Here is a 16,666-nt window from a genome sequence, read left to right as displayed (position 1 = left end):
CCAAGGCAGATGCAAGCTCCGCAGGTCCATGAGTTCCAAAAACACCACCAGCCCGACTTGCTCTGAGAATGAAAAGCAGACCCTGTCTTCATGACTGCATGGCCCTCTCCTCCTCCTTGAAAGGATGAATGCCTGGGATTCCACAGGCCTGCCCACTCTAGACCCCTAGTAACGGAAACAAAGGCCACCCTCAGGGCCGTAGGAGGGCTGGGCTGAGCCGCCAGGAGCCACCCAGGCTGCGTTCCATGATCCCTCTGCAGCCCTCTGCCATTGACCAGAGGAAAGAGAAAGTCCTGACCCTATCCTAAGTGTACTCCTCGCACAGGGACACACACACACAGACACACGGACACACATGGACACACACGGACACACACACGGACACACACACAGACACAGACCTAGGAGCCAATGGTCAAGCCCCAACATTTCTGACCATGTAAGCATGGAAACTCCTGCCCCATGCACACATCACTCCAGAGGGTGATATGGGTCACGCTCCCAGAGTGGACACAAGGCACACAGAGCCTCCGCATAGAAAAGCAGCAAGTCAATTCAAATCCACACTCTGCAGCCTTAGGATAGTTACTCAGCCTCTCTGTGCCTCAGTTTCTTCATCTGCAAGCTTTACCTGCAAGGATTGGAAGATGGCAGCAGGCCAGTGATACAAATAAATTATCAAAAAGACCCAAAAAGGTGGAAATAAAGCGTTGATTAAACACATTTTGGTGCAACAGCAGCCACCAGTGGCTCCAGGAGGCGGGACCTCGAGACTGTGGAAATCTTTTGTAACAGTGGAGGGGTTACTCGGTCGTACAGGCCATTCATGGGGTCAGGCTGACTTCTCACCATCCATTAGGAAGTGAATCTTACAGCACCAGCTGCCTCTCTCGACACTGGTCACTTGCGGGAGGCTCCCTGGGTAACTGGGAGATAGGCGCTACATTTTATATAGTTGGGCGTGGCTCCAGGCAATCAGGGCTTCTTGTACAGGAGCAGGCTTTGTCTTTGCCTTGGGTGCCAGTGTTGCTCTGAAGACCGAGCTGATCCTTGGAAAGCACTGGGCTGACACACAGGAAGCACTGGCATCTGCTGTGAATAGTGGTGTGAACACCAGGCCTGTGTGAGGCTGCTTACCAACAGCATGTGTGTAAACTCCAGTGAAGGCTCATGTGCAGGCCTGGAAAGCTCAGCAGTGAAGAGCACCTACAGTTTCGTTCCCAAGACTGCCTAGAACTCAAGCTCCGGGGAATCTGACGTCCTCTTCTGGTCTATGGGAGTAACTAACTGCACACATGTGTAACACACACACACACACACACACACACACACACACACACACACACGTGGGGTGGGGGATGGGGGTGGGGGGAGAAGGCTGACATGCAGAGCTGGGCATGGTGACATGTCTGTCATCCCAGCACTCAGGAAGTAGGGGCAAAAGATCAGGAGCTGAAGATCATCCTTGGGAGTTTTGGGGCCAGCATGGGCTACATGAGATCCTGTCTCAAAAAATAAGCAAAAGCAGGCTCAGTAAAATGCTTGTCACAGAAGCAAGAGGACCGAGTTCAATCCCTAGAACTCATGTAAAAAGCTGCACAGTGGTGCATGCTTATGGCGAGGCAGAGACACACACATGTAAACACAACACACCCACACACATATAAACAGATACATGGCTACACACGTGAAAATACAACATACCAGGGCTGGAAAGATAACTCAGAGGTTAGGAACACTGGCTGCTCTTCCAGAGGTCCTGAGTTCAATTCCTAGCACCCACATGGTGGCTCACAACCATCTATAATGAGATCTGGTGCCCTCTTCTAGTGTGTAGGCAGAACACTGTATTCATAATAAATAAATATTAAAAAAAGAAAATACAACATACCCTTATCATCACACATGTACACAGGTACACAAACACTTATTTAGGATACAGAACAGAGGTACTGCACACTCATTCACACACACACACATACATGAACATGGGAAGCCATCTCCTTTCAACCCTCCAGGCCACAGCCAACCCTGCTTGTTCCTTGCCATCTGGACAGTGGCCTCCCCAGTCCTTCCACGGGCCATATCACCTCACAGGCTATAACATGCCAGTACATACAGTCCATCTGACTGCAGATAACCCAAAGAGGAAAGCAACTATGGGGTCACAGTGGTTTCTGCCCTGTTCCCCACCAAAGTGCACACCGAGGGGCAGGTGGATGGACACTCACAGATTGTATACCCATGAATTGTATTCATATTACTTACAGGAATGTGGGTGAGGGGTTACTTACAGGAGCAGGAATGACTCAAAGACAGCTGCATCACCAAAGCCCACCCCAGCGTGGGTGACAGCCCACAAGGCCGGGGACCTTAACACACGGCACAGCCTGCAGGCAGCTCACAGGCTGGAGATGTCCTTTCCAGGTGCCTCGGTTGGTCTAAACCTCTTCGAGCAGCCGGGTTGGTTTCTGCTTCCCTAGGCAGCTGGTTTTGTCTGAGAATCTTCTTTGCAGCTTGGCTCTACTCTTGAGAGGGACTCTCAGCTTTTATTGGTTACTCTGGCAGGGAGGGGCCCAGTGGATCTGGTGGGTTTCAGGGACTTCCTGAAGCTCTTTTGAGTTGTTTACCTTTCTGCTTCTCGAGTTGTTGAGCTTCCCTAAAGGATGGAACATGTCAATCTTGGAGGAAATGTTACACAACAGAGTGATGGAGTGGGAACAGAGAGCCATGCAGAGGTTTGCAGAGGGCTACTCCCTGGGAAACTGCAGTTGCTGGACAGAACTTTCTGGAACTGTCTTGGGAAACTTATTAAACCAAGGTCACGATAAACTCGCATCTCTGGGACAGTGTGATGAACCTTCAGCAATGTTCCTAGCGTTGTCTCTCAGCATTGCTCTTGTTGATGTCTGGCTGGCCGGTGCGCAGTAGGATGTGTAATCCTGACCCCTCTCCCTGCAACACTGAACGCTGGTAGTACCCAAAATGCCAGACCACTAAAAATGCCCACAGACATTGTAAACGTGATCTGGGAGTAAAATGGCCCCAGGCTGCAGTCCTGCCCGAACCCCAGCAGGAGGCACTGCTGAGGAGCAGTGCAGCATCCTTATGAGCCTGCCTTGAGCTAGGACCAAATCTTGGGCTCCTCAGTATAGTTTCAAGTCCTAACCACTACCATGCAAGCAGTGGCTCCATCTCCCCGAGAGACATGCGATAGGCAGGCCACCCAGGCCACCTGACTCCAAACCACCCTCTCTGTGAGCTGAGTTGGATTTCCCTGGAGGCATTACAATAAGCAGGCAGCGAACTGCTCCCACCCACAGGTCTATAATTGCATGCAAACATCACGTGGCCTTGCTGGATTCCACGAGTTCCCTCCTATCCCTGCCCTGACCCCTCACAGTTTTGCAGACAGTGGGCTTGGACCTGATGGGCACCTTAGCCTGAATTTCTCTGGGTCTCATTGAGCAGGTGGCATGGTCAAACAATGTAGACATCCGTCAAGCAAGACTAAAGCTGGAATACCCTTGGATACTCCTGAGTCAACCTCTATGGCACCAGATGGGAAACTGAGGCCCACAGAGGTACAGTCCTTCACCCTGGCTTCACAGGGAGCTGAACTCAAGGCCAGCCTGGTCTACAGAGCTAATTCCAGGGCAGCCAGGGCTACACAAAAAAAAAAAAAAAAAAAAAAAAAAAAAAAAAAAAAAAAAAAAAAAAAAAAACCCTGCCTCGAACAAACAAACAAACAAACCCAGCACTCCCAAAAGCTGGATCTCCATGCCGCCACTCCCCCAACCTCCCAGTTCCCAGCAGCTTTGAAGTCACTGCTTCCTCCTTGGATCACCTTTTCTGAAGGTTTCTTTACATCTTTTTTCTTACTACATTTATTTATTGTGTGTGCACGTGCACATGTACACACATGTACATGGCATAGTGTATATGTATGTAGAGCTCAGAGGACAACTTGTGGGAGCTGGTTCTCTCCTACATGGGGGACCTGGGAATCAAACTCAGGTTGTGTGTAGGCTTGGCAGGCAGCAGGCTCCCTCGCCTGCTGAGCTATCTTTATGGTCCCTGGGATTTCTCAGGAGAGGAACAGAAGGGTGTGCAGTCTGTCGTGTCAGCCACCCTCCTCTGGGAACAGTGCAATAGAACAGGACAACTCTTCTCCTCCTTTTGTTTGTTTTTTTGGTTTTCTAAGACATGGTTTCTCTATATAACAGTCCTGATTGTCCTGGAACTCGCTCTGTGGACCAGACTGGCCTCAAACTCCCAGAGATCCGCCTGCCTCTGCCTCCCAAGTGCTGGGATTACAGGTTTGCGCCGCCACCACCTGGCTCTTCTTTCTTTTTTATGGCTGAGTAATATTCAAGTTTATCCACTGCTCCATGGTCCAATGGTCCATTTTCTTTTGAATGACAGCTTCCTATACATAGGCTTGACATGCTGGCAGACCACATGGCCCACAAAATAAGCAAGACTGGTTCCATTTCACAGTCATGGAAAAGGGATTATGTAGTCCTACTTCCAAACGTCTCAAACTGGCAGCCTGGTGCCAAGATGGCAATTATCGGGTTTGATTTGGCTTGAGAAGAATTTTGCAGTTGTTTGGGGGACTTTGTGGTTTTTCTCCTTGTATGTGTGCACACAGAGACCAGAGGCTGACATCTTGTGTCTTGCTAGAATAACCACATAATAATTGGCTGTAATAACTCTCTCCACTATAGTTTTGAGACAGGGTCTCTCACTGAACCTAGAGCTCACAGAAAACCTGGGGATCCTCCTGTCTCTGCCTTTCCGGCATTAGGATCACAGATGTATGCTACTGCACATGGCTTTTTCTACAGGTGGTCATGGATGAACACTGTTTACTGGCTTGCTCCTCACAGCTTGCTCAGCCTGCTTTTTGACACAACCCAGGACCACCTGTCCAAGGTGGCACCACCATCAGTGGGCTGGGCACTTATCAGTCATTAATCAGGAAAATGACCCCACATTCTTGCCTATGTGCCATCTTGAGAAAGTATCTTCTCAGCTGTGGGATCCCTCTTCCCAGATGACTCCAGCTTATGTCAAGATGACCAAAAAGCTAAGCAGAGCCCCCCAGCTTGGTTAGCCTGTCCAGGTCTGCTGAGTTTCAAAACTGAAAATCACACCAGAAAAACTGGTCACCCTCTTGTCTCCAGCGTCCCCACCTGCCATTAGCCCCACCTCCCCCAACACCTGGCACTCCAGATCTCTCGACCATCTAGAGGGCCACATTCCATCCTTAACCATCTCTCCCCAGGCCCACATTCTCCAGGGTTCATGGTTCCCCACACCAACTCCAGCATCTCCTGATTTCTGTTAGGCGAGACATATGAGGAGTCTCGGGGACTCGTTGGCTAGATCGGGCCTGCTTCCTGCCTTCTATTCCCGGAGAGGCAGCCGTGATTCCCAACAGCTCTTTATTGGGCCTTGGAGGAGTAGCTTGCTGAGGTGTGTGCTCTTCACAAGTTAGCCAGCCCGTGTCCTCCCTCAATGCTTTAAATGAACTTTCACTATAGCCTTAAGGTCACATCCCATTGTGGAGGTAGCAGAATTAGCAGAGTTGTGTGCAGTGTCCCAGCTTATCACTGTCTTCTACAACATCAACAATGTTGGGATGTAGAAACAATATCCCAAATAGTGCTGGGCCTGCTAGGGCCTCTGCAGGGGACCCTGGGCTGGGCCTCAGAAGCAGTGTCCCTCTGGCCAGCCCCTGGACCTCCTGCTTCCCTTCCCCCACCAAGGCCGGAAGAACTCGAACTCTTCCCCCAAGGCTCTGGAGAACCCTGTAGCAGCTGTGAGGAACTCCTCCACGTTCCTTGTCTGGTCACAAGTGATACGACCTGTCTACCACAGGGACCCTGCACCACCTGCCAGGGGAGGGAATCCACAGGCTTGCTGCATCCCTGTCGGGCCACCCACTTTGGCCCCCTCCTGCTTCTACCGTTGTCCTGCTTTGTGGAGCCTGTTTTCCTTAAGGAAGCCTGTCTTTGTTAGGAGAGTGTCTGCCTTGGTGTTTATGACTAGAGGGAGGATGGATGGCATCTCTACCTCCCTCTTTTTCTCTCCCTCTCCCTCTGTGAGTGTGTGTGTGTGTGTGTGTGTGTGTGTGTGTGTGTGTGTCTGTGTGTGTCTGTGTGAGTGTGTGTGTGTGAGTGAGTGTGTGTGAGTGTGTGTGTGTGTGAGTGAGTGTGTGTGTGAGAGTGTGTGTGTGTCTATGTGAGTGTGTGTGTGTGTGTGTGTGTGTGTGTGTGTGTGTGTGTGTGTGTCTGTGTGAGTACTGGTACCTACAGATTCCAGAAGAGGGTGTCACATCCCTTGGTGCTGGAGTTACAGGTGGCTGCCAGGACGCTCTGACTCTTTCTCCTGTCTCCACCTCACATCCCACTTCAGCAGTGTGGGGATGAACGATGCCAACCACTGATTGTGTTTTTACGTGGGTTCAGGGATCAGACTCAGGTGGTCAGGCTTGTGTGACAAGTGCTGAGCCATCTCCAACCCCGCTGAAGACATTTTTGGTTTATCTGTTTATTTTTGAGGTACTGGGGATCAAACCCAAAGGCATGTATGCTCTGCATGTGTTCTCCTACATTTGTCTGCCCTGTCTCTCCGGCTCCTCTAGGCTGACAGTCCTCGGATTCTTCTTGTCCTCACTCTCTTCACAGTTCTGATGACTGCCTCCAGAACACTCTCTAAGTGTTCCTCACTGCGGGTTTGCCTCCTGCTTGCGTCAAGGGCAGACTGGTGGTGGATGGGGTAGGCTGTGGGAGGAAGACGCCAGAGGGAAGCGTCCTCGTTGTCCTGTGATACTGAGTTTCAAAGACTCATCACTGAGGCTGCTGAGCTCGGTCACCTAGCTGAGCAAGGTGAATTGTTTGGCAATCTTCTCCTCGATGGAGTCACCATGTCCGCAACACACAGTCAATCACCCCGTGTGGAAGCCTTGACAATGTCTGTTATCAGTTAGCTCCGCAGGTTCTACATGAGTCTGCCTGAGGACAGAGGTGCAAAACTGGGTGACATTTTTATGTCACATGAGACTGCTTTCTGTTTCCACTTCTGCAGAATTGGGTTCAGACTTCCCTGTGTGCAGAAGAGGCTCATAGAGCCAAGTGCCAACCCCCGGTCAAGTGACAGGCATATCCCCGGCAGGCCAGAAGATAAGCCCAGACCTCGTACCTTGACTGCAGCCACCAGCCCTCAGAGAATATATCAGGGTGCAAGAGCCCAGAGAGCTCCCGATTGCTACTGCTCAGGGCCCTTGCTTAAAAAATGCAAAGGGTGGGGTTCATCAATGGTTCATTTGGTAAAGTGCTTGCTATCTCAAGCATTGGGAGCTGGATTCCACCCCAGCACAACGTGAAAAGGGCATGGTGGAATGCACCTGTAATCCCAGTGATGTGGAGGTGGAAACAAGTGATCCGTGGGGCTCTCAGTCTTGTCTAAGGGTGAGTTCCAGGACCAGTGACAGACACTGTATTGAAAAACAAGGTGGAGAGGAAGATAGCCAATGTCAGCCTCTGGTCTCTGTACAAAGACACATGTATGTGCATGTACACACACACACACACACACACACACACACACACACACACACGGAGAGAGAGAACCTAAACATCAAAAGATCCAAGATGGGCTGCAAGATGACTTAGACTGAGCTGGGTGTAGTGGTGCATGCCCTTAACCACAGCACTTGAAGGCAGAGGCAGGCAGATCTCTTGAATTTGAGGCTAGGCCTGGTCTACAGAGCTAGTTCCAGGACAGCCAGAGCTACATAGTAATATACTATCAAGCAGAGGCAGGCAAATCTGGCAGGTGGATCTGTTGAGTTCAAGGCTAGCCTGGTTTACAGAGCTGGTTCTGGACAACCTGGGCTACATCTGTTGCTGTCTTGAAAACAACAGCAACAAAGATGCCTTAGCCTAGAAGGAAGGTGCCGCATTTTGCCACCACCCTATACCACCCGCTGTGCAAAGCAGGTGGAGCCCACACAGTGTGTTCAGGAACCCTGCCCAGTCTTTGTCCTCCCTTGGCCCCTCCCTCGGTTTGCACAGTGTTCCCAGCAGGGCTGCTGGTGGCAGAGGGGGTCTGAGATGTTGAGTCACCCTGAGGCCGCCCTTTCTCCTCTCTTGCTCTCTAGGACCGGACTCCTCCTCTGTAAAATGAGGGCTAATTCTAGTTTGTGTCTCCAGCCTCCGGTGGCTGCCTCTGGCGCTCAGCTGGTCCAGACACCTAGGCTTCCCTTGCTGCCTAGGACTGCTGCGCCCCCTGCTGGCCAGGTGCCGCCTGGTGCTCTCTGGGCACCTCGGCTCTCTGACTCCCCTGCAGGCCGTTTTGGGAAGGGCAGCTTGGTTGACCTCCACAAGAAGGCTGCAGGCAACACGAATTCCAGTCTCAACCCTTCCTTCTTAGGGGCCCGAAAGAGCTGCTCAAAACCCAGCCCAATGCTTGCTACCTGTAATATACATAACTTTTTGCTTTTTAAAATATGTGTTCATTTTCAGTTTAGGTGTATGCTTGTTTGTCTACGTGTATACGTGCCATGTGTGTCTGAAAGCATCAGATCCCCGATCCCCTGGAACCTGCAGGCTACAGAGGGTTGTGAGCTCCTCTGTGGGAACCCAGCTCCGGTCCTCTGTGAGCAAGTACTCTTAACTGTTGTCATCTCTACAGCCATGTTCTCTTTTGTTTGTGAGTTTTGGTTTTGAGACAAAGTCTCACTTGGTAGCCCTGGCTGGCCTGGAACTCACAGAGATTCACTTTCTTCTGCATCCTGAGTGTTGGGATTACAGGTGTGATGCCTGGCATGTTTTTGTGTGTCCTGTGTCACGCCCCACCCCCCAGTCATGTGTATGCACTTGTGTAAGACACTGCAAGTGTGAAGGTCAGAGGACTTACCTGCTAAGCCATCCTGCTAACACACACACCTTTTTTTTTTTCTTTTTCTTTTTGATAGAGGTTTAAAATCTCTGAGGGAGCAGGTCCCCATCTCAAGTGTCCAATGTAGAGCACCCCCCCAAAAAAAAACAAAAAGCAATAACAAAAACCCTATGAAACAGTGCAAGAACAGAAAAACCGTCAACACTCACTCGTGACCATTCCCACTGTATCCCCAGCACAGCCAGGACTTCCAAATCCTAACAGTGTTTGCTCTTTTCTCCCGGAGGTCACCAGTGAGGGTCCAAATAGAGTCTTAGCAACACCTACCAACACTCCTCTTGGAGCCAGAATGAGCACATCACTGATCCCAGCACTGAGGATCATGAGGCCCAGGTTCTTGGCCCCTGATGGCTTCACCGCAGTCTCTGCCCATGACTTTAGATGACCTTCTCCAGGGGCTTTTCATTGACACTGCTGTCCCTTCAGGTATCTGTTTCCTCTTCTTCGGGGGACCATGGACACTGGTGGGGACCTTGATCCAGTGTCTTCCATTTATCTCTATTCGATCACCTTGGCAAGGCCCAATTTCCAAATAAGGTCATATCCTGGGGTTCTGGGCCTGCATTGTGTGCAGGGACCCTCCTCCACTAGTTCCTGAGACTCATGGGATCCCTACCCAATGCCAGACCCTCCCAGGGGAACATTCTTGCCAATGAGAAGGGAAGAGGAGCTTCTCTGTCAATCCAGACTTGTCCTCCAGAGGGCGTTGAGTCACGCTGGAAGTGCCCAGCTCCATGCTAGGCACAGCCTCAACTGCTCCTCTCTGAAGCCAAGTACCCAAGCAAGCCTGCCCAGTGACAGGGATGGAGATGGCCAGGCCCATGGGGCTCCAGGTCCAACTTCTGTGCCCGACAGAGGAATAAACGAAGACTCAGAGGGACAGAGACTTCCTGAGGTCACACAGGTGACTTAGGGCCAGAGCTAGGGCTCAGCCAGTGTCCCCAGAGCTCTAGAGCACTGGGAGGCCAGTCCAGCCTCCGTCCTTGTGCACACCATGCTCTTACACACACACACATTCACACTCAGCTCCACACCAAGCCACCTCACTTAACCAACCTCCCACCACTTAAGCCCACCCCTTAGGGCCGAGGAGACAGAGGCGGCCACTCTCCTGCTGTGCTATTTCCTGACGCTGTGCTAATAACTGACCACAAGCTCAGGGGAGTGTACCCTTCACAAATCCTTTTATAGGCCTCGAAGTAGAAACCCACAGTGATTTTCTTGTGGCTAAAAGCCTTTGGGAGGCTCTTCAGCTCCCTGAGGCTGCTGCCTCCCTTGCTTACGGCTCTTTCATTATGGTCTCTTCTGTAACCCTTGCTCCTGGTGCCCACCCTGCCCATGCTTGCCTTTTAGGAGTGTCTCTGTGACTGTAGCGGACACACCTGGCTCCTTCAGTGACTCTCAAAGTCCTTTTTGACATATAGTGAACAGTGGCAGGTACCAGGATTGGGGGCATGGAAGTCCTCAGGGGCCATTATTCATGTCTGATTTTATGTATTTTTTTGGTTTAAAATTTTAAAATGATTTGCTTATTGTTTTGTGTAGATTAAACACATTAGTGATTAACTCTCCATCACCAATAATACATCAATATCACATTAAGGGAAGAAATCCTTGGTGTCATTTAAACCAAGAGCGAGTGAGCCCCGTTCCAATTCTCTGCTTCATGCTCCCTCTGTCTCTGTCCTCTTGTCTGTCCGTTGTATGAGTCTGAATCTGTGCTGCCTTAAGGCTGTCTGGTAAATGTGTCCCTGTGTGTCTGTGTCTGTCTGTCTGTCTGAATGTGTCTGTCCCTAACAAAGGCCTTTGCCCCATTTTTTACTGCACAGAAAATGTCACATGGGGAAGAAATGGGACACTTCACAGAAATCTTCAACAGAGTTTACAAGGGATGACGTCACTGACTGCAACTGACCCGGATAGCAAACAGAACTACAAACACTGTCGTTTATTAAGCAATATCCAAATGTTTTGTTCAACATTTATGGTGGGTAACCATTTTATAAGGTCACCTTTGACGTCTATTTTTGCTGTCTGCAGCAAATGATTATCAGAACACAGATACATTACTGTGGGCCCAGGGCATGGAGGAGTGCATAATTTAAGATTACAGGTTTGCATTAGTTTAGGTTATAAAGGTTAGTTACAGAGGAAATTCAAGGCAAGTAGTAGTGGTTGTTACATTGTTGTTCTCTTGAAGGCCGTAAGCAAACAGGCTGAGTAGACATTAGGAAAACAGTCTTAAGTCTTACATGACCTCAGGGTATACTAACAACTCTGCCTGTGAGGCCCAGCAAAAGTTCCAGTCTCTTAGAATGTAAGAGATATTTTCTTAATATTGCATCACCACAATTTGTTTGTTTGTTTTCTTTTGAAGACAGGGTCTCACTATGTAGCTCTGGCTGTCCTGGAACTCACTGTGTAGACCAGGCTGGCCTCGAATTTGAACTAGACCAGAGATCCACCTGCCTCTGCTTTCTGGGTGCTGGGATTAAAGGTGTGTGCTACTACTCCCAGCCCAACATCACCATGTATGTGAGTGTTTTGCCTGTATGTATGTTTGTATACCATGTATTTTCAGTACTGAGAACACCAGAAGATCAGATCCTCTGGAACAGTAGTTACAAGTGTTAGTTGCCAGGTAGGGACTAGGACTTGAACCCGGGTCCTCTGCAAGTCTTCATAACCACTGAGCCATCTCTCCAGCCCCTTATTCATGTTTTACAGTACTGAGGATGAAATCCTGGCCTTGTGCACTCCAGTCAAGTGTTCTGTCATTGAGCTATACTCCAGCCCTCGGAGAGCACCACTTAGCCTCCCACACACCGTAACTCCTCTCTCTCCACTCTCTCCGCTCTCTCCGCTCTCTCCGCTCTCTCCGCTCTCTCCCCTCTCTCCCCTCTCTCCCTTCTCTCCGCTCTCTCCGCTCTCTCCCAGTAACTCCTGCATGTCTATGCACCAGGTCCTTATGACCACTGCTGCTCGGAATGAAAGGGAAAAACTGGCTGTCGCTCTTCCAGAAAAGGACACAGAAGCTGCAAGAGAAGTGACTTGTGCAAAGTCACCTGACAAGGAGAAGGAAATCAAGCCAATCTCCACACTCAGGAGTGTGCCCTCTCATGGCACCACATGGACCTGCCAAGCTGTTGCCTTGACGGTAACTAAATTCCGGGTTCAGTGTGTGTCAGGTCCTTAAATACCTGTGGTCTGAGGCACACACCAGCCTGTTGTTAGCAAGGATTCTCCAAAAGAGTAGAAGCAATAGAGTTTATTATGGACATACAACCACAGAGGCCATGAGTCCTACAATCTGCCAGCCACGAGCTGGAGATACAGAGATTCTGGACAAGTGGCTTAGTTGGAGCCAGAAGGCCTGAGAACCAGGGATGTGTACTGCAGCTGCAGTTGGGGTATTTATTATTATTATTATTATTATTATTATTATTATTGTTGTTGTTATTGTTATTGTTATTATTATTACTTTTTTGTTATTTGAGACATGACCTTGTTGTTGTTGTTGTTGTTTGGTTGGTTGGTTGTTTTGGTTTGTTTCTCAAGACAGGGCTTCTCTGTATAACAGCCCTGGCTGTCCTGGAACTTATGCTGTAGACCAGGATGTCCTGGAACTCACAGAGATCCACCTGTCTCTGCACCGCCACCATCACCCACCTTGGATCTCTCTATTCTATAGCCCTGCTTGTCCTGGAACTCACTATGTAGACCAGGCTGGCCTCAAACTCAGAGATCCACTTGCCTTTGCCTCTCAGGTGCTGGGGTTAAAGGCATGTGCTGCCATGTCCAGCTTATTATTACATCGAGTGTGTGTGTGTGTGTGTGTGTGTGTGTGTGTGTGTGTGTGTGTGGTGTGTGTGATGTACATGGAGATCAGAGGACAACTTGCATGCAGGAGTCAGTTCTCTCCTTCCACTGTATGTCCCAGAGATCAAACTCAGGTTGTCAGCCTCGGTGGCAAGCACCTTTCTTTCCCTGCTGATCCATCTTGCTGGCCTTGGGGCTGTTGTTTAAGTACTGGAGTCCACAGGCCCAAGAATCCAGAGCCCTTATGTCCAAAGATGGAGGAAGAGTAGTGTCGAGCTTCAGAGGCAAGAGAAGAGCAAATTTTTTCCCGCCCTACTCTGGGAAGAGAGGATCTGGCCGATGGTGAAGGCAGAGCTCTATACTCGGGCACCTCCAGGAACCCTCACACGTGCAGCAGAGAGCATGTCTACCAGCCACCAGAGCATTACCAGCCCAGCCGGGCAGACTCTCTAATTAACTACCACATGCCCTAGGAGGCTGGCCATGTGGAAGCCTTGTCTTACCTCTGAAGAAACTGAGGCCCACAGAGGCAGAGTGACTTCCCCATGGTCACAGGGGCTGCTCCCCAGGCTCGTATGTCCATGGGGTGTTGAAGGGTGTGTGATAGGACACAAGGAAGGAGGGCCGAGGACATGCTGTGCCCAAGGTCATCTGGCTGGGGAGCCTTGGTGTGGGACCCTCGACACCCACTGTGTCCAGGTGTTAATCCTCCTGTCCTCTCCACACCTGCTGCCCACCCCATCCATGGCCAGCTGTCCCCAAGCAGCCTCTCTCTGTCAGCTGAGCCCAATCCACCACCACAGCCTGGGGACCTGCAGATGGTGGCCCAGCTGCAGCCATGAGCTCCAGAGCCCCATGGGACCTTGATTAAAGCCAGAAACAGCTGACCTCCTTTTTTTCTTTTGAGGCAGGGCTTCAGGTATCCCAGGCTGGCATTAAACTCACAGCTGAGGATGACCTTGAATTTCTGATCCTCCAGGCTCTACCTCCTGACTGTGAGATTACAGTGAGGGATCACATCCAGTTCTGAGGTGCTGGGGACTGAACCCAGGGCTTTGTCAAGCTAGCACTCTACCACCTCAGCCACATCCCCACCCTGACTTCTGAGGACCTGACGAACATTTCCCCAGTCTCTGATAACTTAATCTTTAGTTTTGATTTGGTTTTTGGTTGTTGGTTTTTCTGCTTTGGTTTTGGGTTTCCAAGAGAGGGTTTCTCTATGTAACAGCCCTGGCTGCCCTGGACCTCACTCTGTAGACACTCTGGCCTGGAACTCACAGAGATCTGCCTGCCTCTGCCTCCTGAGTACTGGGTTTAAAGGCCTGCACCACCACTGCCCAGCAATTTAATCTTTTTTTTTTTTAATTTTATGTGCATTTTCTTTTCTTTTCTTTTCTTTTTTTTTTTTTTTTTTTTTTTTTTGCCTATATGTAGGTCTATGTGAGGGTGTCAGATCCCCTGGAACCTGAGTTATAGACGGTTGTCAGCTGCCAGGGATTTGGACCTGGGTCCTTTAGAAGAGCAACCAGTGCTCTTAATTTCTGAGCCATCTCTCCAGCCCCTGGCAATTTAATCTTAAAAGCTAAATTGAGATAACTTGCCATGAGATTGGCTCTGTTACTTTACAGGAAAACTTAGGCTCGAGTCTGCAAATACAGGGTGGAACTCAAACCAGATTGGCCCACTGGAGCCGATCTACTTTCCAGGCAACAGTCAGGAGGCAGGAAATAAGTCTGCTAGACAGAGGGACCCCAGCTCAGAGAGGGCTTGGAGGTCAGCAAGACGTTGTTGAGTGGAGGAGGGGTGGGAAAGTGCATTGCAGCAGGGACAGCTGGAGCAAGGCGTGGGGTAAGACGGTGTGGCTGCGGGTGCAAATGAACAGTTGACTTGCTGAGAGCTTGCCTGTGTGTGTGAACCTGAGGCAGTGGGTGCAAATGAACAGTTGACTTGCTGGGAGCTTGCCTGTGTGTGTGAACCTGGGGCAGTGGGTGCAAATGAACAGTTGACTTGCTGGGAGCTTGCCTGTGTGTGTGAACCTGGGGCAGTGGGTGCAAATGAACAGTTGACTTGCTGGGAGCTTGCCTGTGTGTGTGAACCTGGGGCAGTGGGTGCAAATGAACAGTTGACTTGCTGAGAGCTTGCCTGTGTGTGTGAAGGGCGGGGGGGGTGCAAATGAACAGTTGACTTGCTGAGAGCTTGCCTGTGTGTGTGAACCTGTGGCTGTGGGTACAAATGAACAGTTGAATTGCTGAGAGCTTGGCTGTGTGTGTGAACGGGGGTGGAGGGTGGGGTTAGGGGGAGGGGGAGGGGCGGTATCGTCAGGAAGATGGTGAAAGCTTTGTAATGGGCGAACACCATCCCCTGTGTCTCTCCTGGTGCAGCCTTCTGAGTGACCTCAGCCCTCCATCTCCAAGCTGTCTGACAAGAAAGTTGTTCAGAGCTGGATGCCAAGAAGACCACACTCATCCAGAGGCAGGCAGATGTGTCACCTACAGAGGTGACCACAGCCCGAGGGAGCAGCTCTGCATCTGTGAATTCCTCTCAGTATTCTTTTGTTGTTGTTTATCTTTTTGTTTTGTTTGTTTGTTCCTTTTTCCGAAACAGGGTTTCTCTGTGTAACAGCCCTGGCTGTCCTGAACTCACTCTGTAGACCAGGCTGGCCTCCAACTCACAGAGATCCGCCTGCCTCTGCCTTCCGAGTGCTGGGATTAAAGGTGTGCGACACCACATCTGGCTCCTTTCAGCACTCTTGATGGCTGTTTTTGAAGTATCCTTTGATTAGTAGTAAAATCTTATTAGTCCTCAAAAATAAGTAAAATAAACAAGCAAACTCAAGTTTGCAAGGCAAGAATTTATCGACCAACTCAGCCTCTACCTTTGTCTTTTCAAGACAGCATCTCATGTAGTCCATGCTGCTCTGAAACTCACTGTGTAAGCCAGGCTGGCACTGAACTCATGGCAAATGGTGATGGCTGGGTCTGTCTGGGCCTCTCTGCCCGAGGGGGCTGCTGTCTGCGGCCAGCTGGACGGGTCAGTGACGTGAAGGGTGTGAGGACGTGAGGACGGGCTCACAAGTGGTACTCAAGGGTCACTTTTTGGTTTGGTTTTGTCAGGATGTCAGGAGTTCCCCAGCACCTTCAGCTACCTCCTCAATATGTTTTCACACATCTAACCCTCTGAGCGAATTTCAGCCTCCTAACATCCCCAAGGGACAGGTGATCGATCTCATGATGCCCAACAAACAGAAGGTTGACTGAAGATTCGGGCAGAGAAAAGGGCAGAATGAGGACTTGAACCCCAGCAGGATAATGGGTTTTGTGGGAACCCCTGGACCTAGCTTGCATGGGCAGCCGTCTGTCTGGGAGAGGTCCTCATTTGGAACAATTCCCTTGTCACCTTGTAGAGCCAAGCCAGGGCCTGGCACCACTGGTGTAACCAGCTCCAGCCAGCCTTGTCTCCAGACAGGCCTGCACTGGGGGTGGTGGGGGGGGGGTGGTGGTGGCTGGCATGGCTGTCCAGCTCAGCCCTCATGCTGTCATGGGGCAGCAGGACAGACTTCCTTAGCAGTGGCTCTCAACCTTCCCGATGCTGCGACCCTTTCATTCATACCTCATGCAGTGGTGACCCCAACCATAACATTATTTTCATTGCTACTATTATGAATCCTAATGTAAATATCGGTGTTTTCCTATGGTCTTAGGCAACCTCTGTGAAAGTGCCGGCCAATCCCCAAGGGCGTCATGCCCCACAGATTGAGACTACTGCTCTATCGGAAGGCAACTTCTTCCTGTGCACCCACTGAATGGGAGGCCCTTGGCCAGGCTCCTACAGCAGCATTGTCACCATGAAGGCAGGTCACACAGGAAGCTGAGGCTAA

This window comes from Peromyscus maniculatus, chromosome 8 (genome assembly GCF_049852395.1).
Source record: "Peromyscus maniculatus bairdii isolate BWxNUB_F1_BW_parent chromosome 8, HU_Pman_BW_mat_3.1, whole genome shotgun sequence".
Classification (NCBI taxonomy): domain Eukaryota; kingdom Metazoa; phylum Chordata; class Mammalia; order Rodentia; family Cricetidae; genus Peromyscus; species Peromyscus maniculatus.
This window is presented reverse-complemented; position numbering follows the sequence as displayed.